General features: G+C 39.6%; 1 protein-coding gene across 19 annotated transcripts in view; it reads left to right on the top strand.

The window, feature by feature from the left end:
* The window catches only part of NRXN1 (neurexin 1), a 999,171-nt gene that overhangs the window by 568,918 nt on the left and 404,525 nt on the right, over positions 1-25,728 (top strand). The gene's annotated exons all lie outside the window — the stretch shown is intronic.

Below are 25,728 nucleotides of genomic sequence, written 5' to 3'. Positions count from 1 at the left end.
AATCTTATTAACCACTGGAGTCTCAAAGCATAAAATTCATTCAAGGGGCTCTGGCCTCGCAGCCCCTCGCTGCCTTGGCTGGGCCTTGTAGCTCTGGCTGCATCCAGAAGGTCATCCGGACAGTCGTCCGGAAGGTGGTCCAGACGGTGGTTCTGCTGTTCAGTCTAATTAGCATATTAGCTCTTTATTATATAGGATTGTCACTCCAATAAATTTAATTTAAAAATTAGATGAGGCTGGATAAGTATTTCAAGCTAAAATTGGAGAAATTATGGGAAATAAAGCTGAGGACTCTGGACTTGATCCTATAACTCATGAGGGGACAATTAATATTTTTTACTTGAAGAGTAATATAAAAAATCTGTATATTATATACAGAGATTATTATAAATCTGTATATTATAAAAGAGATTTGTCCACTTATAAGAAATTGCCTAATCATAGTTTTCAGATAACATAATTTTATCTCAGCAAATTTAATCATATATTGACACAGCACCCTACATGCAGCTATTGGAGTGAACTTAAAATTTCATCATCTGGCCCAGCTGGCGTGGCTCATTGGTTGAGCATCACGGTTCAATTCCTGGTCAGGTCATAGGCCTGGTGGCAGGCTCAATCCCAATGTGTGGCATGCAGGAAGCAGCTAATCAATGATTCTCTCATCATTGATGTGTCTATCTCTCTGTCCCTCTTCCTTCCTCTCTGAAATCAATAAAAATACGTAAATTTTTAAAATTCATCATCTGGGAAGCTAAAATCTGGAAATCCAAATAAGTAGGTGGTAGCAGAGCTAAATGAAAAAAAAAAAAATTAGGCTTCTTCTTCCAACGCCAGTGTTCTTAAAACTCCTCAGCTCAACTGTAGTTATGTATTATTTGGAAATTTTAAACTGGTCCAGATGATGCTGTCCCAATAAAAGAAAGGGATGCTTAAGTAATGTCTCTATCTCTTTATTTTTATATTTGAGACTGGAAGGCCTCATGCTAACCTAAAGATATAATTGGCCACTTCCTTTACTCTGTGGCATTGCCTAAGAAACAGCAAAAGAAGCATGTTTTTTTTTTAGGCAGGAAATACTTAATCCCAAGACATTCAGCAAACAAACAGAAACCAAGATTTTGACTTGCTTGGTTATCATTGGCTTAGGAAGTCATATGATAAAGGAGGATGCACTTGTTTGGCCAGAATATCTATAAGACTCTGATACCCTGAGGATGGGGAATATGGTACTTGATGAGTTGCTTCTTTCTCTAGGGGTTGAGCTTCATGAGCTAATACATCTTTTCCATCTGTGAGATAGAAAGACAGATTTTTACAGCATTTGGCAGGGAGGAGTTAAGCATTTGGGGACCACATGGAGACAATATAGGAGAAAAATTAAGAGGAAAGCTGCCTGTTTGGCTTTGGCATGCACCAGACTCGAGCAGGTCCGTAAACAACCCCCTCCCCCCGCCAAACAAAGATAAAGCAGAACACCGTATGCCAACATTTTCTTCCCTGCTCTCAAATTTTGTGTCAGCAGTTTCAATATAGTCTCCTCATTCTTTGCATATTGTTCTGAAAAGGCACAATCAGATTAAAAGCATATAAATATAGAGAGATAGAGATCAAAGCAGATAGGGGGAGGAGGTGTCAAACTCTTTACTTGAAGTGGCATAAAGCATTCCTACATTTTAGTTATGGGAAAGGGAGGGGGCAAAAGGGAGTGCAATTCATGTTGTAAATTACTTTCCAACACACACACACACACACACACACACACACACACACACACGCGATCTATTTAGTCTCAAATTTGGGGGTCTTGGACTTTGAAGTCTATTGGAGTAGATTTTCCTCTGTGAATGCACGCTCTCTAATCTCATTCATTCAGCAAGTACTTAAAGAGCAGCCACCTAGCCAGAGGAAGTAGGGCAGAGGGGTTAAAACCAGTGCACAGTCAGACTGCTCCAAGCAGCCCTGGCTCTCCTGCAGACACTCCATGACCTTGGGCAAACACTTGCCTCTTCAGCTGCATTTCTGTCATTGCTAAATTAAGATGTAAACACTGCCTGGAGTTGCAGTGAGGACTAAATGAAGTAACACATTTGTGCACATGGTAAGTGCTCAATAAATATTCTTTATTAGTGTGAGCGTGTGCCAGGCATAACCTCAGCCAGACTCTCATTACCACTTGGAAATTATTATATTAATCTAATGTGGACTCTCATTTGTATTCTTCACAGCGGTGATTGGGAATATTTCATCCAATCTATCCCTGTCTGGTGTCTGTTGAGACTTTTCCATTCTAGATGGCAATATCTTGGAGGGCTGAGATAATATCCTATTTATTCTTACATTTCCCAGATGGACATATAGATAGTACACACTGTAAACATTTATTGAATGACTATGTGAAGGACAAGTATTTATTGAGTCCACTGCTTTTATTCAGCATATAATTTAATTGGATAAGAAAGACAACCATAAAAAGGATGCAAGTGAGGTTATGATGAAGCACAAGCCATGTACAGAGAATAAAGGCGAGGGTCTGTAAAAGGCTGAAGACCGTGAGTTGGAACAGAATATGTCTCTTGAAGGATGGGTAGTTTAGATATGCAGAGGGGATAATGGTATCATTTCCTGTGAGAAGTCATTATACACTTCTGAACATAAAAATGGCAGGTTGATGACAGAAATGTTCAAAGGAGACTAGTTTATAAAACCTTTAAAAATATCTCGGGGCAAAGAAAGAAAATGTTACACATGTTTTTAAAAGTGAATCGTTTAACTTTATAGAGATGGGGAGATTATAGAAACCATCTAGATTTTCCCATTATTTGACAGTTTAGAATATTGAGACCATGGGAGTTTAATATTTTAAAAATAGGGACTTTAACAATTTAAAAAAGATAGGTAGTTATTAATATCCGTAGACTAATCATAGCGTCGGCTGAAAATGGCTTCCCTCTTCATCCAGAGGCAATGGATGGAGGCATTAGAATCAGTGATTTAAGTTCTCATGACTGTGAGTTGAGGTTTTCCTGTTTCCCAGGATGATCAATCAATGCACAAATTGAACTTTATAAATTTTACTGTGAAAAATGAGTACTACCTTGGTTAATACTGTATTTGAGGCTTGATCTTCACAGCCTGGTTGGTATACCAGCACCATCAAATAGATCATTTCTTTAGCTAATTGTTTCAAGGGACATGGAACAGAATTAGTTATCAGATAAAAACTGAAGGAAAAACATTAAGCAATCTCTCTCTCTGTATTTAATGAAAATGCTAAATCCAAAGTTATTAGTTATGCATGTGGACATACCTAATACCTGGCATGTCACTAATTTGTAATGAACGTAAGTTTCCTTTCCTGCCATTCCACTCATGTCTTAACTACATCTAGAGAGACATAGCCTGAGGGATCTTTTGTCAAACAATAAAATTATATGCAGGTAGTTTCTCATTGAAAATCAAAGTCATTAAGGAGGGTGGGATTTGGGTGCTGCCATCAAAATGCCCAAGAAATAAGGAAAACATTTAGGGACAGACAATCAAACCATTTTTATTTAAATGTCTTTCAAGTTTTAACAAAAGATCCATGCAGACTTTAACCCCTTGGAGGCAGTCGGGGGAGAGGGGGGTGGTGGTGGCACCAACTGCCCCCCCACCAAGGAGTTAACATTTTCCCCTTCCTTCCTTCCTTCCTTCCTTCCTTCTTTCCTTCCTTCTTCCTTCCTTCCTTCCTTCCTTCCTTCCTTCCTTCCTTCCTTCCTTCCTTCCTTCCTTCCTTCCTTCCATAGATCAAATTTGCAACTGTCTTCTATTGAAAGTTCCATTTTGTTTTATGGTGGTTTTCCCATCATCTCTCCTCCTGGTAGATATTATATCATTATTTAAACACATTGCCATATTTATCAATATTTTATCAAAAGCAAAAACATGGGGAAAATATGGGACATATAATTTGGGTTGAAAAGTTATCAGAGGAGGAGAATTAACATGACAAATTTTAAGTTCTGCTTAAATCCACATCCTGACTCCACCACATAACAGTTAGATGGTATTAAACAAGTGTTTTCCCAAGCTGTGCCTCAGTTTCCTCATCTGTGAAACAGTGATAATTACATTACCTACCTACCATGCAGGGTTTTTGTGAAGATGAAATGAATTAACACATACAAAGCACCTTGATAAATGACTGACAAATAGGAAGTACTATTATGAGTTAACTATTACTTATTTAGGGCACAATATATCTGTCATGGAAATATAAATAATTTTTCAGGATATTAAAGCACTGGGTTTAAGTCGGACTCATAAGTCAAAATCATCCAAAACAAGGTCTCAGGTTCCCAATTTCATTTGCTTCCCACTGTTCCATGGGGCAGAAGATAACGTAAGAAAGGTAGTGACGGAAGAAGGCAGATAGAAAATGGAACATTTGCTTTGATGAAAATCATACTTGCTTAGTCCCCAAACTGGGTTCTAAACAAAATGTGACTTACTTTTACACAATGAAAAGGCATTTTGACTTACTTTCTTTTCAATGTTTTCTATACGCTAAGCAAATCCCAATGTCTCTACAAGTCTGTGTTTCCCTTAAACACATTTTAGTTTTCTTTCCACTTCTTGGACTTAATCAGTGCCTAAGCCAAATATAGCATTTGAGCTGAAAACACACCATTGTTTTCAGTGGCATTGTCTTTTCCAATTTGTCCTAATTCGCATCTCAAAAGAGTCATTACTTCCTGTGTTCGGCATGCACTTATTGAGCCTACATCTCCTTTAAACATTAGCAGTGAAACATTTTTGTGTGACAAGGAATATCTAGTTGTGTATATGCAAGTGGAAAAGACCTCCAGTATCTTACTTTATTATAATTTTTAATCCTCACCTGATATGTTTTTCATTGATTCTAGAGAGTGAGGAAGGGAGAGGGAGAGAAAGAGAGAAAATATAGATTGGTTGCCTCAGGCATGCACTCCAACCAGGAATAGAACCCTGGTCACTTCAGTGCCCTGACCAACTGAGCCACATAGGGTAGGGCCCCAAGATCTTACTCTAAATGGAAGGGACAAAAAAACTTCAAATGTCCTATATTTCAGTCCAGATACAGTGTCTATTTTGAAGATTTGTGAAGGATGCAGGTATAGAAAAATATAACACACATCCTGTTTTCTTTATTTAAAGCTCCCTTCTTGGCAGAGTAAGTTGGTGGAAGAGGTGGTTATTCTAGACTGGAACATTTGTCAAGAGTATCTGGAAACAAAGCTTTTTGGGAAGAGAAGACTGCATCGATATGGAAAGCCTAAGAGAGATGCTCCCTGTGTCTGCATTGGGCTCTGTTCAATGACGTGAATAGGTTGGGACCCCTGTTACTCTTATCCATTCAAGTTCTTCTTCTACTAATATAGCCTTCCACCAGTAGAACAGTCAAAATTCCTGTACTTCTAAGATCCCCTCCTCAAGCCTTTCCCTGATCCTCAACATCCAACTTCAGTACCTGGAAACCATTTTTTAAAAAATGTTTTCAATGGAGAGTTGAGAAAAAGCAATTACACAAATTCTTAAAATCATGACTTTATAGATTTCTACTCTTATACAAGGAAGTAACCCATGGATGTTCCTTGTGTAGCTAGGGCCTGCATTTTTGGTAGGAAATAAGCTAACTAAGATTAAGGTAACTAAGATTAGACAGGCTCAACGGGCCAAGAAGCTTCCTGGATCTTGCAGTATCTCCCACATCAAACCTACAACTCCTCACTTCTTAAATTGCAGGAAATACCACTTGTGAGCTTTTCACTTCAATGTCTGACTTACTCTCCTGAAAATTCAGTGGGTCTCCACAGGGAGGTTAGAGTTCACACACCTTACTGTGCACTGCTTTATCAGATGGCTTCCCCCACCTGCAACCAGGGTACTAAAGAAAGAGAAATGTATAATTTATAGCATGAGTTCTCCTAGGTGAACCTTTGCTATTAATGTATTTTATATAGAGCATTGGTGGAGGGTGGGGTTGGGAGAAGGCATGTGGAATATGGGGAGGATGTAAAAAGAGAAGGAATTCCTTTCTTATACCTGTCAACTCATCTTCCAAGTTTGGTTCACTTTATTAATATTTTAAATTGAATTTATTGGGGTAATGTTGGTTCACAAGTTTGGTTCACTTTAAAATGGTGGCTGGAGGAGAACTCTGGTCCCTAGTACAATGGTCTGTTTCTAACAACTCAGAATATCTCCTTATGGATTGGGTGGGTTACATTTTTAATGACAGCCTTATTCTATTTTTCAAAATTCTGATTAGACTGCAGTGTACTTTCTAAAGTCTCTTCTGATTAAATAATTTGCATTAGAAAATTCTATCAACACAGGTAATAAGAGCAAACATAAACTATGCATGTATTATTGCCAATACATAGAATTATCTTAAAATCAGATAGTACTAAACAGCAATAAAAAGTTACAAAGTAATGTTATACAATATTGTGTTTGAAGAAGTCATTTTATTATAGTTTTTTTTTTTTTGAGGCTCATGAAAATTAATCATCCCTACCCACATTTTCCTTTCCCAATTTCATTTTTACAAGTAGGTGTAAATATATTGTTAAAATAGGGCCAAGTCAAAAATACTATAATACTAAATATCAAATGATGTATAGCCAGAGTGGAGTGTCTTAAACTTGAATGTGTTGTATAAGTGTTACCTGGAGAAATTGATAAAATACAGGTTCTGACTCAATAAGTGAGATTAAATCTGAGGTTCCATATTTCTAACAAGATCCCAGGTGACGCATATACTGCTGGTCTGTCTGAAGACTAACACAAAACTGGAGAACCAGGTATTAATGCAGGCGTCCTCAAACTATGGCCCGCGGGCCACATGTGGGTGTTTTTGCTGTTTTGTTTTTTTTACTTCAAAATAAGATATGTGCAGTGTGCATAGAAATTTGTTCATAGTTTTTTTTAAAACTATAGTCCAGCCCTCCAACGGTCTGAGAGACAGTGAACTGGCCCCCTGTTTAAAAAGTTTGAGGACCCCTGTTTAATGATTCCAAAGTAACCAAGATGTTGTCTTTATCTCCTTTATCCCTGTCTCCACCTCTCTGTTCATCAACCTGTATGGCCTCTTTAAGCATACACTATATTCTTTGAAATATGAAGCATTTGAGCAACATATATGGATGTCAAAGATGTTCGAATGAGTCCTTGTTAACCAGGTGATGTTTGGGGGGTTTGAATGTCTGCTCACTCATCAGCATTGCCTGGTGTGTCCCGCCTGAACTACCTTCGGATGAATCTCAGGGAAGTTAAATTGTTAAAGAAGTATCCCACCCACGCTTGTCCTTACATTCACCTTTGTTTTGTCATTACTCTAGCATTTAAAGTGCTCTTTCTTGTGTGGAATCTCCTTTTTTAATAGTCCTCTCCTGTAAATGCATGAATTGTTGTTATTTGCATTTTATAGATGAGGACCTGAGGTTTAAAGAGCTTTGAGCAAGATCACATAATGACGTAGAGGGACAAGGCTGCTGGGCCTAGTTCTTCATCAGAGGATATTTTTTTCCATTGCTTTTCAGAGAAAGTAGAAGGGGGTGAGGGGGTGGGGGGAGGAGAGAGAGAGAGAGAGAGAGAGAGAGAGAGAGAGAGAGAGAGAGAGAGAGAAACATCTCTGTGGGAAAGACACATTGATTGGTTGCCTCCTGCATGCACGTGCCCCAACCAGGGCCAGAGAGCAAACCTACAACCCAGGTACTTAATGCCCTTGACCAGGAATAAAACCTGAGAACCTTTGATGTGCAGGGCTGACACTCTAACCATTGAACAAATCGACCAGGGCTGATCTGGGATTCTTTATGCAAAACCCACTCCTACCCTCCTCATTTCATTCCCAAATGGGTGTATGTAAAGAAGAAAAAGGTAAAAGCAATATGTATACATTGCTTTCACTAAAGTGACTTTCATTCAAAATGCAAAGTCCCCTTTCTGTGGCTGGTCCAAGGAGGTGGATTTCATCTCTGAATGAAACCACTTCCAAAAATTCCCAGCAGGGGGCACTGTGGCATCAGAAATTCAGCTTTGCTTGCTGTTTATGGTTCCAAGGTTTAAATCCCACCCCCACCCCACAACGTGTTTTCACTAGGTCCTTATTCAAATTTATTAGACTGGCAGCCGATATTCAGATATTCATCATTGGTAACGGTTCAACATACTTTATCATTTAAACAGAGTTTTCAAAATACTTTTTTTTTTAAGCTGTGGAATAAATTATGGCTGATATAGCAAATACCAGGTTTCCCATAAAAGTAGTTTCCTCAGTATCTACACTTTTTAATTAATAGGTGTAGTGAATTAGATTATGAAAAAATTAAAGGCATGAAGGCTCTGTAACTTTGATCCCTTGTACCTGCAGCAAATGCCTGTTGTGCGTACTCTTCTGCTACAGATTAATTTTATTTTCCAAACAGAGCAATAGATAGAAGAAGATAAGCCATGCCTATCTGAGTTTCCCTGGGGGTATTATTTTCCACAGATCCAATCAGAATAAAGCACTGCTGTTCTAGGCAGGTCCAAGGTTGAACAGCTTCTCGTGTCCAACCTACACTTGACTCTACTGGGATTCTTCCCCCTCCCTCAGGCCCAGGCCAACTGGGCAGAGAGTCACCTTCCTAGAAGCAACTAGAAGCAAATAGCCTGCGCTAGGAGGGGAGAACAGGCTGAGGCCGGTGTGCGTGGCTTCCCTCGGCTTTGAATAAAGCAGCAAGATGTTGAAATGTCAGGAAGGGATATTGGAAAAAATCCCCCTGGTGGTGGTGGTGTGTGGGACACTTTTAAATGAGAATTTTTGTTTCTAAGGAAATTAGAGGTCAGCCGCAGGCTTGTATGAGAATGCGGCCACCCCAAGGTGGTATCGGTATGGGAGAATTGCTCCATCCCCCCCTATGCCTTTGCCTTCTGTCTGCCATTAGATCTAACCAATGGAAGAGCTGTCAGGCAGGCAGCCAGCTGCCTCTCATCTAGTTCAGTGTCCCATTGGGTACCACACATCCATCACGCTATGGAAGGAATGGAGTAATCAAACTTTTTGAGCTGCAAAGAATCTTAAAGGTTTATGTTGTATACATCACTCAAGCCACCCCCCCCCCTGCCCCGAACCTCCATGAGGAAGTTGTCACATCTTTGCCAAAGGACACATGTCTAGTTCCAGACAGAAGCTAGATCCTCATTTTATGGCTTTCCTGAGGTTAGTTTTTCTCTTTAGCAGTGATTTTTCAAACCACTATCAATATAAATATTGGATTCAAATGTAAACATTAAGAAAACTTTACTTTCTATCTAAAAAAAAAAAGGATTAAAAGTATTCCCATTTTAGCAGCATAAAAATCACTTGTATAAACATGTTACCAAATTATGTTAAATTTAGTTATTCATTTAAGTTTCACCAGTGTTTTGCTTTTTGATGTTCTCGACAACCAGAAATCTAAGTATTTTTCAGTATGTCCCACTTTCTACCATTTATATATAAACGGGTTTCTGAGCCTTCCTCCATCCCCACCTCCACTCCCACCCCCCACCATCCTTTTTCCCTCCAGGGCTGTGAACAACTTAAGGAATTAAGCAATTTAAAGAATTTGAAAAAGAGGAAGAGAGTAATTTAAAAAAAAAATCCTGTCTTTGTTTGAGTCTTTTCCTCTGTGTTCTGTTTCTGTGGCATGGAGAAGCTCATACATTCCTGGGACACAGGTGCTCTGTCGGTGAAAAGGAGAGTCACAGTGCACCCTTCTCTGATGTTCCCTGGCAGGTGAATGTTTTACATGCAGACAACTAGCAGGGAAGAGCCAAGTATAGTTGTCCATTCAACCCCTGTTTTCTCCTGGGGGGGCAGTAGATCCCAAGCTCTGGTCTGCAAGCGTTGGTTGTACTGTTCTTCTTGATGTTTGTGCATTTTGCTCATGTCTCTGTAACTTACCATCCTCATTTCTTTCTCAGACTCCCACCCATCAAGCAGCATTCACCTTTTAAATTTAAGAAAATGATTCTTTGAATATTTATTAAAAATGAAATGTCTATCGGTGATAGTATTTTTAATTAAGATTATTATTATTTTTGCAAGTGCTCTGGTTACACAGTTGCATAGATTTGGAGTAGTGTAATTTTTTGCAGGAAACAAGATTTTTCCAGAACCAATTTGGACAACAGGACTTAGCTGTGAGAGCCACAGGCGCCTGCTAGCTGAACCCCTGGTTAGGCGAGCCTAGCTCCCAGGCACATGAATGACAGCTGCACTCATGGGGTTGGGCAGAGGCCTTGAAAAAGCAGAGGGACCCGTGTTCCCTGCTAGAAGCTCTCCCAGAGGAAGAAACTTGGAACTGAGTGCAGCATGCCTGGTTATTTTTGCCACATTTGCGAACCAAAGGCATAGAGAGAAGCGAGGAAGAAAAAGTAAAGTCCTTCCTCATGGGATAGATGAATATGTGAATATGGAATAGGGAAAATATATTCTCTAACAGAATTGGAAAACATTGCCAGAAAATTCAGAGAATATTGCACAAAGCATGGAAAAATAAAATACAAATAATCCTTTCTCCCATGAGAGGCACCCATGCTTAATAATTGGAAATATTTCCCTCCAGACCTTTCCTGTGTCAACCTGGTTTTTATGCAAAACTTAGGAGCAGCCTTTCTGTCTGTTCTTGCATTCACATGTAGTAGCCATTAGAAAAAAAAAAATGACTAAGGTCCTCTAAGAACTCAACCTTGTAAAATCTACATGAAAATCAGAGAGAGAGAGAGAGAGAGAGAGAGAGAGAGAGAGAGAGAGAGCAGAATACTCAAGCTTATTCTCTGTTTGAGTTGTACTTTCAAAAATCCATTATGGCCTCAATTCAGTCCTGAAAATACTCATGTACATATTTGCCCAGACACGTTATAATTTATTCCAACTGAGTAGAAAAGAAAGTTTATTTTATGCATGTGCTTGCACACCCACTCTCCCACCCCCTACCATCAATATGAGAAAAGACTGGCTGAAACTCAGGGTGTGTCTGAGCCCTACCATTAAGGTGATAATTGAATAGCATATTACTTTTACACCTCCAAGCCACATGTGGTGGAACTGTAGAAATTATAATAGAAAACACATGGGCAAGTCACCTATTTAGAGAACAAGTACATCTCTGAACCAGCCAGCTGATAAGTAAACCTTGTCCGAAGGCAGTGCCCATTCTTCTCAGTGACCACACTTCTGCGAATGGAAATGTCTCTTAAGGGTCTCTGTAGGGAAATGACTGTATGCAGGTTAATTATAAAGAACTCCTTCCCAGTTTAATCCACAGCAACAAATTATTTACATTTTCACAATGCGATGTATGTTAGAGATCTTGTGTGTATCCTACATGAGATGCATACATATATGTGTTGTCCAGGATTTATTTTTTCTTATAGACTAATGCAGTAAGTCGCTAGGATGTATTTTCATTTTTTTTAAACCTAAATAGTGTTCCAATGCTTGAATAACATTACATTAAATAGTATATACTCTTTTTTTATTTGTTATTGAATTTATTGGGGGTGACATTGGTTAATACAAATTCTATAATAGATCATCTGTATATTGTATTATGTGTTCATCACCCCAAGTCAAGTCTTGTTCCATCACCATTTATCCTCCCATACCTCCTCTTCCTCCCCCCCCCCCCACCCCCTTTTCCCCTCTGGTAATCACCATACTGTTGTCTGTGTCTATTTTTTTTAAAGTTTTGTAATTAAGATTTTATTTTTTGTTCAAGTTTGGATATTTTGCATATTTTTATATTAGATTGTAAAAAGACTCCAAATCACAGATAATGAAGTAGGTTCAAAGATATGAAACTCCGTGATAATGAGAACATAACACTGATTATGAGAACATTCCAGCAAAATACTAGGAAGCATTGGGTTATCCCAAGCTACAAACTCAATTTTTAATGACTAGATAATTGCAATCCAAAGAACCAACATTACAATAGCACAATATCCTGATTGGTCCTGTATTACAACTTTAATGGTAACAATTCATTTGTTGAAAAAAAAAAAGTTTAAAGTGGTTTTTAATGGTATGCTTCCTTTATTTTATTTATTTTATTTTTTTATTGTTTAAAGTATTACAAATAGTAGTACATATGTCTCCTTTCTCCCCCCCCGCAACTGACCTTCCCCCAGCCTCCCCTAACCCCTGGCACATGCCCTCACCCCCTCCCAGTGTCTTGTGTCCATTGGTTATGCTTATATGCATGTATACAAGTCCTTCAGTTAATCTCTTACCTCCCCACCACCAACCCTCCCCTACCTTCCCACTGTTGTTTGACAGTCTGTTCGATGCTTCTCTGCCTCGCTATCTATTTTTGACCCAGTAATACCACTTCCAGGATATATCCCAAGAAAACAGAAACACCAATCAGAAAGGATATATGCACCCCTATGTTCATAGCAGCACAATTTACAACAGCTAAGATTTGGAAACAGCCTAAATGCCTATCAGCAGATGAATGGATTAGAAAACTGTGGCACATCTACACAATGGAATACTACTCTGCTGTAAAAAAAGAAGGAATTCTTGCCATTTGCAACAGCATGGATGGAACTGGAGAGCATTATGCTAAGTGAAATAAGCCAATCAGTGAAAGAAAAATACCACATGATCTCACTCATTTATGGATAATAAAGAACATTATAAACTGATGAACAAAAAAAAAAAGTATACACTCTTTAGTTACCTGATGTTAGCAGAGGTACTGTCTCAAAAGAAAATGAGAATGCTGAGATAATGAGAACAATAGCCAGGAGGCGTTAGCAGAGGCAGAAAATATAAAGTTCCATGGTGGTATGGTGGTAGAATCTATGAAGAAGGGTGACCTTAGTGGAGACTCCAAATAACACAGATTTGCTCAGCAGTTCTGTGTGTGCTATGAGTTTATTGGGGAAACTTAGCCAATAAACCAATTCCATTAATAGGAGAAAAACCACCTAAAAGGCTATAGACCTGATAAAGGTCAGCACCTCTTCCTGCGTCGTCACCAAGTCTTGCTTGTGTGTAAAGCAATCTGTAAACTAAGATGATGATCATGATTTTTGCAACTTCTTCTCTTTCTATCTTAAACAATTCAAAACACCCTTGTGTTTTTTACAGAATTATGATACTTTGTTTTGAGTGTGTGAAAGCTCTATTTTTAAAACATTGCTGGGTTTGGTTTGGTTTGCGATTTTACTATTTTGTTGATTGATTGGTTGTAATTATGACTTTTTAAAAGCACCTTTCATGCATAAATATGGAATATGTTCCTCTATAGGAATATGTATGGCTCAATAACACCAGTAAAACTAGTGAAGACGTTTTTAAGGATAAAAAAATAAATTACCTCTATCACTCTAAACATAACTGTTTTCCTCCAAGACTACCCTTTTTACTGAAAATCACCAGAAAGTAAATGTGAATGAAGGACTCTATAGATAAATTCTTAAATCAATTATTGTTGAAAATCTCAGATTTACAGAAGAGGAGAATATTCGGTGCTTGTGTCCTGGTCAAGAAGTGGCCAGTGAACCTCACTGTGTACCTAAGTGGATGAGACAGTAAGACCTACTGATCAGGTCACTGTTAGGAATAAACAGTCAACATATGCAAATGGCTAAGCAGCATCCACAGCCCATAGTGAGCACTCAGTAAACACTCATTATCCTTTTGTCATTCTCTGCTGACACTTTGTTACAGCAACCAGAGGCCCCAGAAGAGGGGTCTCTACATTAGTGAAGGCTGAGAAATGGGCATTGTATGTCTGTCCTGAAGCACAAGAGAAACTGGGCACAGGGGCAGTGTGACACTGATGGCACTTTAGTAGTTGATCCCCTCTGGCTCATGTTCTTGTGTCATTTGAGGTGTTAACTACACAATGCTGAAACCAAACCTCCCCCATGGTTGCTGTCACCAGGCCAGAATGACACGGAAAGTAGAGGCAGCCTTGTGGTCTGACCCCAGAGAGCCAGAGCAGTCATCAGGGTGTGGGTCGGGCCCTTGCACAGTGTCTCCTGAAGACCTGTGGCCATTGCCAGGAGAGGATCAGGACTAGAACTTGATACTCCTCAAAGGAATCAAGGTAGTCAGTGTCTTCTCTTTTCCCTTTTAAAAATGCCCTAAGCTCACACAGAGCCACAGCCCTCGACAATTTTGACCTCAAGTTCCAAACTTGAGACTAAAATACACCTCTTCCATGTAAACCTGTTCAGAAACCTGCCTTGGAAAATGTAAAGAATAATTAAATATAGGTTCTTAGCTGTTTTACTGAATAGAGTACCTTACTGTTTCTGAGTATACATTTGCTTTGTAACAGGAGTGTAGATGATTCATATTTGTTCACTATGTATGCATGTTGGCAAGTCTAGCCCTTAATACCATTGTGGGTCACAAAGAGTTTTGATTCAAATATGCATCATTACCCAGAGTAGGGTTAGGCTAAAAATCTTTAATGAGTTAAATTGACGATAATGAAGTTTATATAAACAGGAATTAATACTTTAAAGCAAGAATTACAGTACTTGGGCCCTGGCTGGTGTGGCTCAGTTGGTTGAGCATCAACCCATGCACCATGAGGTCCCCAGTTTGATTGCCATTTATGGGCTTTATCCCCAGAAAGGGGTGTGCAGGAGACAGCCAGTCCTCTTTTTCTAAACCAATAAAGACACATTAAAACAACAAAAACAACAACAAAAAAAGAATTATAGTACTTGGAAACCATTTCTGCTGTCAGTGATCAAGATGCTTTGGTTAAAAAAGAAAGTACCTCCCTGCTTAATTTGGCAAGTCCGGCTATCTACATGTGTTCACACACAGGGTACTTGCTATTTGCATTACTCCCAGGTGTTGGGCAGCAGCCAGATTTCTCATTAGAATAGTGAATTAGAATCTCAGTAAACTCTATTAAGTGCTAATTTTAGTTTATGAACACCACATTTTAGTAATTCAATAACTATTTAATAGATTACTGAGAAGAACACCATGGATGTGAGTAAATGGCCTCCTGCATTTTTAATTCCTAAGGAACTAGCCGAGTATTACATATGTGGGTTGGTTGAGACTTTAGGGTCTTCTGGGGTGTCCTTGAAGCTTGGTAGAGGGAATGAGCTCTACGCTGAAGATCACCACAGTGGACTAGACGTAGCCTTCACAAAGGCAATGGTTCAAGTTCCTTTTTAACAGCTATCTGAATTCAGACAAGTTCCCTAATATTCTCAGTTTCGCATCTCTAAAATAGGATCCTTATAATTCATGAGGCTCTCACAAGGAATATGAATAGCATAATGCCTCTGGGGCTTTTAGCACATTGCCTGATATAAGTTGTTTCACAAACTTGAGCTATTCTCAGTCTGTTTACCTTCCACAGATTTCAGCAGAGAGCCATGCAAGTGGTGGTTGTGTGTTTAATCAAGGTGGATGGAATCAGACTATATTTTAAAGCCAGCAAGCATACAAAGGCCTGATCTGTTTTATTCCTAGAACCGATACTTATGTTAGGAGCCACATCAGAGGTGGCTGGACGGACATAAGACCAGGTGAAGTTACTCAGAAAATAAGTTTAGATGAAGAAGAGGTATGAAAGCTGAGTATTGTGGTATTCAGAGGTCATAAAAGAGCAGAATCTAGCAAAGGAGATGGAATTAATGGTCAGCAAGGTAGGGAAAATAGAACTGGCCTCAGGCATTCTGGAAGCCAAGGAAATAAAGTGTTTCAAGGTGGGGAAATGGACTATGTCAAATACTTTATTTATAGAGGTAGAGAAACAGTCTTCAAATTATGAATCCTAGGAAATGGCAACATGCAGACAACCAAATGGATTCTCCCTTGAGATGACACTTGTTGATTTTTAAATGTCTTAGGTTTACTTGCTACCTGTGAATTGTCTGGCATAATTCTCTCCCTGTTCTTTTTTTTCCCTGGGAATTGTATGTGTCAGCAGCAAGTGAGCAGTAATTTTGTCAGATCCCTATGTGGCTAGGAAGTCATGAAAAAATAGTAGATTAAGCCTATTTTTCAAATCTGTCTCTTCCATGTAACAAACTACAGAGAATGAAATACTAGGAAACATGAAGCTGTTATGAAGAAAGTGAGAAACAATGTTTTTTTGCCCCACATTTTCACAAAATTAAAAAGGAGAAAAGATCTACCTTGGAACAGCTTTCTTTTTTGCCTCTCTTTCTAATTTTTTTTGTTTTTGTAAATTCCTTTTACCTATTTTTTAAAGCCAAGATATTTTTACTCCCTTAAGTTAAAAGGTAGTTTTCTATTTGGCCTGGTTTGAAAATAGCTCACTATCCTCTAATCCATTTCCCTGGAATAATTTGTGAAACTTTTACTCGTGGTGCCCCAAAGCTCAAATTCCAACAAAAAAGATAAATTAAATGACTAACAGGCTAGTTAGCATTAGAAATGCAATTTTATCTAAAGAGGTTCCTCAGTTCTGAGAATAACTGACAGTAAGTTAGGAAAAATGGAGGTAATATATAGTCTGGGAAGAAAGGAAATAAGTCTTTCAAAGGAGGAAATTATCTATGCAGATAATTTATCTTAACAGGGAAACAGCTCTTGAATTACAAAGCTTAGAAAATGATAACATTCAGACAACAAAATGTCTTCTCTCTGGAGATGTGGCCTGCAATTTTCTCTATGGTAGTTCTCTCCTTATGTCCTTCTTCCTAGGAATGTTGCATTTCTTCCAAATTTTAAAGAAATGGAGATTTTAAGGAACACTAGCTGATTTTTAAATTTGGTCACTTTTTAAAAAAAACATTACTTAGGCCAAACCTTCAAGTGTGTAGCCCTGATTTAACTTTAGGGGATACCTATTTGAAATCTCTTGTTTTACCTGCTCATTCATTTATAAAATACTAGCTTTCCCGTTGCAGGAAAAAATCCTGCAATAGGATTTCCTGCTTCACTCTACCCCGCCTCCGTTCCTCCCTTGTCCCCCGCCCGCCTTCTCCTCCAGCCCGCCCTCGTTTCCCTTCTCCCCCGGCCCGCCTCTGCCCCGCCCTTGTCACCCGGCTCACCTTCTCCTCCAGCCCGCCCGAGTTTCCCTTCGGCCCCGCCCCCGCCTCCGCCCCGCCCTTGCCGCCCGCCCCGCCCTTGCCGCCCGCCCCGCCTTCTCCTCCAGCCCGCCTGCGTTTCCCTTCGGCCCCGGCCCCGCCTCCGCCCCGCCCTTGCCGCCCGCCCCGCCTTCTCCTCCAGCCCGCCCGCGTTTCCCTTCGGCCCCGGCCCCGCCTCCGCCCCGCCCTTGTCCCCCGCCCCGCCTTCTCCTCCAGCCCGCCTGCGTTTCCCTTCGGCCCCGGCCCCGCCTCCGCCCCGCCATTGTTGCCCGCCCCGCCTTCTCCTCCAGCCCACCCGCGTTTCCCTTCGTCCCCGGCCCCGCCTCCGCCCCGCCCTTGTCCCCCGCCCCGCCTTCTCCTCCAGCCCGCTCGCGTTTCCCTTCGGCCCCGGCCCCACCTCCGCCCCGCCCTTGTCACCCGGCTCACCTTCTCCTCCAGCCCGCCCGCGTTTCCCTTCGGCCCCGCCTCCGCCCCGCCCTTCTCCTCCCCGCCCCCCTGCTTGCTTGCTTCTTCGAAGCTTTACTCCCTTCTGCAGCTCTTAGCTTCTTTGGACGCTGTCTTGATATGCAAATTAGCCGCCATCTTTGTTGGGGTAATTTGCATACTCATCCTGATTGGTTGGTGGGCTTGGCTTGGCTTGTGGGCGTGGCTTAGGTGTAGCGAAGGTGCGGTCAATTTGCATATTTGTCTATTATTAGATTAGACTAGAGGTCCAGTGCACGAATTTGTGCACAGGGCGGGGGCGGGGGGCGATCCCTCAGGGTGGCCTGTGGAGATCAAGCCCCAGCTCACGCCCCCAGCCTTGCAGCCCCGTAGCCCTACCTGGGACCCCACCTTGGCCTGGTGCCGCTCCCTCACCTGCTCCACCATCCCGTCTGCTGGGCGATGGGTTGGGGCTGGGCCCCTGCCCAGGTCCTTCAGCTCCTGGGAACTGGGCGGCAACCTGCCCCCCGCCACCGCCACCAGTCTCCATCTGCGGAGCGATAGGCGGGGCAGTGGGACCCCCTCACACACACATTGGCCTGGCACCGCCCGCTCACCTGCTCCACCATCCCACCACTGTCCTGCTCTCATCAGGGCCCATCAGGGCCAGCAGCTCCTTCACTGCCGCCCACTGCCAGCGCCGCATTGCTGACGCCCACCATGTTCTGTGCCGCCCCCTGGGGGTCAGCGCACGTCATAGGGAGCAGTCGAACTCCTGGTTGAACGACCGCCCAAGGGGACATTTTGCATATTAGGCTTTTATTATATAGGATATATTTATTTACCAAGCCCCAACTAGGACCAATATAAAGAATATGACTCCCACTACTAACTTTCTTTTATTTGTCATAAATTCTATTTGTCTAATTTTTTTTCTCCCCTAATGGTCACATTATTCTGTTCTGACAATATATCTCAAATATTAGTACTGATTTATAATATTGATATTTAGATGTCTTTGTAAAATAATCTTTTTATTTTACCTTACTGAAATATAGCTGACTTCCTCATAACTTCCATGAAGTGTCATTTCCATTTCTCTTGCATGATCCTATCATTCGGCATTTTTATTTTTACTTTTTTAGAGGCAGTGCTGGCAAAACACTAGTAAAATGAAGTGTATCCAATGGTGGTATTCTGTAAATAATCTAAACTTAGTCAACCCTCTATCTATCATGTAATGACAGTGGGGGTGGCTGCGGGGCTGGAGAGAGAGCAGAGAGCAAAGCAATCATATAAAAAGCTTACCTAAGAAAGCATTTCCACTTTAATTTTCTCTTTGGGGTGTTTTTGCTGGGTCTGGCACTATTAATTAGGTTTGGTTTGGTAATTTATCACTAGTTATTGTATAAACAATATATGTGATCAAATCATTTAAAAAATGCACAATTGGCTTTGTCAGCGATGAATGAATACTAATTCAAGAAAGAGACACCTCAACAATTATCAGAGATGGCAAGTGTTTGATAAATTGATAAGCAAGTTTCATAATCTGCCTCATTAGGCAGGAACTAAAATTAATCTGCAGAGATGTTTACAAGTGAAAAGAAGTCAATTGCTCATAAGATTTTTTTTAATTATCAGAAAAGTATATTAAATGAGGTAGTCCCTTTCTCTGTCCCTTTCTGAATTGTACAGATCACATGTATACAGAGAAGAGAACAGGTGTAATTGAGGAAATGTGTTCAATTGTTTCTTATTCCTCCCTAAACTGTGTTTGTTGCTGTCTGGCCATTTTAATTCCCATTCTGTGTAAATGAGAAGCTTAGTAACCAGCAGAGAGTCTCAGAACTGGGATTAAGACTCATTGATCCATTTGGTAAAAGCCAGCCTGTCTTATTAGTATCTTGGAACTTAAACAAGTATAAGAGCCCTTGCCAGAAAGTTCTATTCAAACACGGACCAACACTTCCCCTATATTTCTAAATCTATAATGCCATGTGTTGGATTTTTAAAATAAATGATAGACTTGCTGATAAGTATATTTAAAGGAGATTGTTGTTATTGCATTTTTAATAAAATATCAATGTGAAACACAAGGATTCTCTTAAGTGGGTTAGTGTTTTTTTTTTTTTTTTAATATATTTTTATTGATTTCTGAGAGGGAGAGAGAGATAGAAACATCAACGATGAGAGAGAATCATTCATTGGCTGCCTCCTGCTCGCCCTCCACTGGGGATCAAGCTGGAAACCTGGGCATGTGCCCTTGACTGGAATCGAACTCCGGACCCTTCAAGCTGCAGGCTGACACTCTATCCAGTGAGCCAAACTGGCTAGGGCTAAAGTGAGTTGTTTTTAAAGCATATAATTAGAATTAGTCACTAAGTTATGATATTTCTATCTAATAAGATTTTGTTCTGCAGGGTTTATTTTTAAATCTGCCTTCCTACTCCATATTAATGCTTAGTCAAACCAGAGACCTTTTTCTGCATTCCAGGATTTTATCTGTCTTATAAATTTCTTATCTCTTTCTGTTAACTCTTCCTACTCATTCTTTGTGCAAACTTTCCTCCCTAATACATGAATCAATTTGCTCTGTATTTTCCCTCCCTGCCTCACCCTCAGGTCTTATCATTCTGCTGCTCTTGCTCTCGGAGTAATACTTGAAAGGCCAAATTTCACCCAATTTCTTCCAGAAGTTAAAGGTGACACATTTCCAAAATCCAGGAAAATTCAGAGTGTGTTAGAGAAAATGACATCAACTCTGCACTTCATCAGTTTATTCTTAAAACTCTTGGTCATCCTGAAGTTATATACTAATATGGCTTAACAAGGACTCTTGCCACCAACCTTTGTAGTACTGGTGCGGTAAGGACAGCATTGAATTTTTTATTAAATCAGTGTGAGAGTTGAACCAGCCTGTGTAAACCAGTCACTCTCAGGAATAAGAACAAATGTTCTAAAATTCACAAAGACGTCTTCTCTCAAATATATGAGTTACTGAATAGATTTTAAAAGTTAAAAGAATTTACCAAGGAACCTGCCTTTTTTATTAATGACATTAAATGGAGTAGGAGGTGAGTCTAGAAGGACTTTTCTTTATGAGGATTTCTTATATTTCCTGTGTAAACCATTATTCACTAGGTAAATTCCTTTTATAAAAAATCATACCTGTGCCAAAACTGGGTTGGCTCAGTGGATAGAGCGTCGGCCTGTGGACTGAAAGGCCCCAGGTTCGATTCAGGTCAAGGGCATGTACCTTGGTTGCGGGCACATCCCCAGTAGGGGGCGTGCAGGAGGCAGCTGGTCGATGTTTCTCTCTCATCGATGTTTCTAGCTCTCTATCCCTCTCCCTTCCTCTCTGTAAAAAATCAATAAAATATATTTTAAAAAAATCATACCTGTGACTTATTAACTTACAAAGGATTTCTGTAATAAATACAGGAAAACCTATGCTTTTTATCTCTGCCTTGTTTGGCTTTTTTATATATACATATTTTTATTGATTTCAGAGAGGAAGGGAGAGGGAAAGAGAAAAACATGAATTATGAGAGAGAATCATTTATTGGCTGCCTCCTGCACACCCCCTACTGTGTATCAAGCCCGCAACCCCAGGCATGTGCCCTTGACCGGAATCAAACCTGGGACCCTTCAGTCTGAAGGCCGACGCTCTACCCACTGAACCAAATTGGCTAGGGCAGTTTGGCCATTTTTAAAATAGTTGGAAATAGCTAGGAGAAGAGGGGGAAGGGAAATGGCCAATATTACAAATTCATATTTTTGGGTGCAATCAAAAGGTCTACTTACTATATCAGTGAGATGTTCAAATATTATTGATACCAAGAAATATAACTTTATTATTTATGATGATAAATAGTTTGTATTAGGGTGGACATTGTCTCAGAACTTATCTCCCAATTACTCTAACTGTAAACCATTTAAAAATTCTCATTGGAATGAATGATGTTCTTATTTTATTTCTTATTTTAGGGATAAAATTAATGAAGAACACTGGCATTAGACATAAGCGTATCCATATACTAGTATATGACTAAATCTGTGTATCGCCAATATATCTGGCTAGTTCATTGAAAACTTCCATAGCCCTTATGGCATCCAATAACTGACAGTGCATATTCCCCTCATTAAAATGGTCAGATATTGTGCTCCTTGTACATATTCTTAAAGCCACAATGATACGTTTTCTTTGTTTAATGCAGTGACTCCATAAGTAACCAGACTATGACCTTTTTTTTTTCCTGTTGTAACAGTGAAGTCTAGCACATACCCTTTAGTGAGTGAGAAATATATTCAGTAAAAGGGTGTCAAATAAATGGATTAATATAAGAATGATTGAAAGGTATCCTTGAAAAATGATAAAGGAAGAATGTCCTTCTAGTCCCAGATTATCAGGATTTGTTTTAACAAATTCCCTTAACTTTAATATAATTGAATGGAATTGAAGGAATTGAAGGGGCATAAAATTATAATTCCAAAGCAACAGCACTCCTCCGAGAATGCCCTTCTGTCAGAAGCCAGATTTCGGAGTTGCTGCCAACTCCCTGATGGGGAACATTTCTGGAAGATGTTTTCACTGTCAGAATGCAGAAAAACCAAACCCTGGTTTGTATATAGGACAATAAAGATAAAATATGGCATTGGGATGTGCCCCAAGTAGCAATGATAGAGCCAATGCACACAGACACCAAATTCTGAGCATTCACAGAGCTAAGGCAGGTCCTCCACAGAATGATGACCTCTGCAAGGTCATCAAAGAGATTAAAGATAGGGCCAGGTTTGATGGCAATTATAAGCTATCGCAAATGTGTTATAGTTAACGTATGAGGATGAGTAGGTGTATAACAGTCCTATGCAACTGAAATGACAAGTCTAGTACATTTTAAAATTCATAATCAGTCAACTTTACTTCACTGTATTATGAATGGTCTAATTGAAAATCATGTCCAAAACAATGTAGTCTTCCCACCTGTCATGGTTGGTTCTTCTCCAAAATGGCTGACTCAGCATGGACCTTTAATCCGTATGGGTTGAAAGCAGCCAAAGGCTGCAAGAAGATAAAATTATGGACTGATCTTATGTTTAGCTCCTTTGAGATTAATTGAAAAATTTTATTCTGATTAATTATCCCATCATTAGATTTTACTTTTTTAGGACTTGAGTTGCATTACCACGGCCTCTAGTAGATGTGATATTTATTGTCCACAATTAGTTTGTAAAAGTTTATGAAATAAAGGTATTCATTTCTTAATTCAGGGCCTCCTGGGAGTTCATAATGGTGCTGATTGTTTTAAAAGTAATGGTATGTTTAAAAATATCTTGAAAATTAATAGGACCTGTATTTTTGTTTTTGTTTTTTTAAATGCCATTAAGAGCAATCGCAGATTCCCTGAAGAGAGGATTCATAGGACCATGTACTTCAACTGTCAATTGTTTCTTCATGCTGTTCCTGTAATTTTAGCCTTTAGCACAACTAACTGAATTGAGCTGAAGTTGGCATGCATTTCTCCTATCTTAGCAGAAGTTCTCTTGGTAGGTCTGAGTGAATAGAAAAATGCAAAAGTTTAAAAAATTATATATATTTTAAAAGACAGTATATTACTATGTTGTTAAGGAGGCATAATTAAACTGACTGCTATTAGTCTATTTACCCCTCCTTCTAAATGGTTAGGGCCTGAGGACACTGGGAATAGTACCCCTATGAGAGAAAAAATCCAATTGATACTAAGTAATTAGACATGGATTTTCTTTTTCATATAAAATTACTTTATTATCTCTTGTAAGGTTACTCTTCCCCCCCACCTCTGAAGTTTATTATAATTGCTATAAATGGGATATATTTTAAAATATCTGAGGAATGTCAAGCAGATCACCTTAGCTCTGTTGGGGAAGAAAAACATTTTTTCCTACCCTTCTAAGTTCTGGCTGATATAAGAATTAAATTGACATGGAGACAAATTAACTGGACAAGATAACTAATTTAATTATATACATACAGAAATCGACATAAAGATGAGAGATTCTAGCAACAGGCAAAATGAAGTTTAATATGCCATTTTGAGCATATTGGGACCTGGAAGTGTTAACGTAAAAACATTCAAACCTGTGAATAATTTTTGTGAGTTTATTTGAGCCAAACTGTCGACATTTGCCGGGAAGCAGAATCTCAACCAATTAAGATACTGCTCCAGAGAATGGCAAATTTTCACCTTGTTTTATACATTACAATCAAAAGAGGAGACATAAGTGGGTTACGTGAAATCCATTGGTGATAGATTAGAGAGACAGGAGAAGGCAAAGGAGGGAGGAAACCTCTGGGATTGGATAAAAAGTGAAATGATAGACACATACTTGTCTTACTTAGGTGGGTACAGGATAGTTAACAGAGTCAACAATTATCATGATAACAATAACAATGAAGGAATTTGTGATATCTGTCCTGGAGCCCAGGGCATTCGGTTGTGCCCTGAGGGGTCCAGAAAAAAGGGAAGTTACAAGTTATCCTGACACGTCAACCAAGTCTTATCATAGATGCAAAAAGACAATAGGCTCAGTTAAGGGAAGATACCAGCCTAGCATGTGACTACCCACTATAAACTGCTTTTAGTTAAAATTTTAATTTCAGACCATCCTTTGTGGTTACTTTGGGTCTTTGAGTTTGCAGGACTGCCATGCAAGCCTTCCCAGGTTTGCTTGTGGCCCCTTTCATCCACAGAAGAGAAGGAAGACAATTCACAGAAAGAACGAGAAGAGTGTTTCGTAAACAACTGTTTTCTGGGCCATACAAAAATAATGGAACTCAGAGAGGACTTTGATCAAAGGGGGTTTGCTAAATTCCTCCCTGTTTATAACAGCTAGTTTATATTATACTAGAGTTATTTATGGTGATACCACCCTTCCAGGAGTAGTCCTTTATCTAAATTATTTTAGGCATTTAGGGGAAGGTTAAAGATTTTTATTTAGTCTTTTGTCTCTCAAAAATAATGAGCCTAAAATAATCCTTCTGCCAAAAAGTGGCAAACTGGGGGGTGGAAATTTTCGCATTTCTATAGCTACAAATAATTTAGGACTCCTTCCCTACTCCTGCACTGTCTCATTTTTATTTCTTAGATAAAGTCTGTTTTATTAATAATGCTAGAAAGATGCATATCCATAGAGAGTATTACATAGAAAATATAAATAACCATTGAGTGAATCAGACCCTGTCTGCTTGGACTGGCAACTTGAGGCTCATGTACTAGTAACTATTTCCTTTACAAGGAGTCAAGGAATGCTAAGTCTAGAAAGGACTTTTGGCATTTTCTACTATAAGTAAAAGGTAATGATCTCTCTCTCATGCAGGAATAGAAATTATGGGGGAGGAAAAATAATCTTTCTCTACCCTTCTGGGTTCTTGGCTATGACACCCTTGTAATAAAAAGATTAACAGGAGAAAAACAGAAGTTTAATAACATGCATACCTCCTGTATACATGGGAGATAGCCAAGAGAACAGAGTAACTCTGAACTGGCCCAAGACACCACCTTAAATACCTCTCCAGCTAAAAACAAAAAACTGTGTGTGTGGAGGGGAAGAGCAAGTGTCAGGAAGGTCAATTATGGGTAGTTACCAAGAACATCACAGTAAACAATGGTAAAGTTATCATACAGATTTGAGTCCTCACCTTCTCCATTGATAAGAGCTTCTGTAGGTTTTAGAGCATCCTCTTTTCTGGCACAGAGGAGACAGCCTTACATAAGGAGATTTCCCCTACAAATGTGTCTTACAAAAGGGTAACTTCTACTCAGTTTTCAAATCTTTCCCTCTGTCTACTCTTTCTTTAAAATAATCAGCTTAAAATAATCCTTCTGCCATAATATTTTTCAGTGGCAAGTTCTACTCTCCTTCAACTTAATTGTATATGTAAAGCACTCAGTTCTTGCCCGGCTATTGGGATTCATAACACTAAATGGACACAGTTGAAGAAACTGTAGGTCAGCAGCCTAAACACCTTGTGGCCATACCACTCAAATGAACATAACACTCAAGACCACCACTAGGACCCAGTATTTCTCCTGCCAACTCCAGTATCCTTCTCACTGCACTGATGCCCCTCCATCCTTGGAGAATATATGCCTGACTCAGCAGGATTTTGTTCTGACTTGGAATCATAAATACTTGAAGTTACAAGGTAGTTCTGAGAACCAA

The sequence above is a fragment of the Eptesicus fuscus genome, chromosome 16 (genome assembly GCF_027574615.1).
Source record: "Eptesicus fuscus isolate TK198812 chromosome 16, DD_ASM_mEF_20220401, whole genome shotgun sequence".
Lineage (NCBI taxonomy): Eukaryota > Metazoa > Chordata > Mammalia > Chiroptera > Vespertilionidae > Eptesicus > Eptesicus fuscus.
Note: the sequence above shows the minus strand (reverse complement) of the source record. Positions and strands in the feature narration are given on the sequence as shown.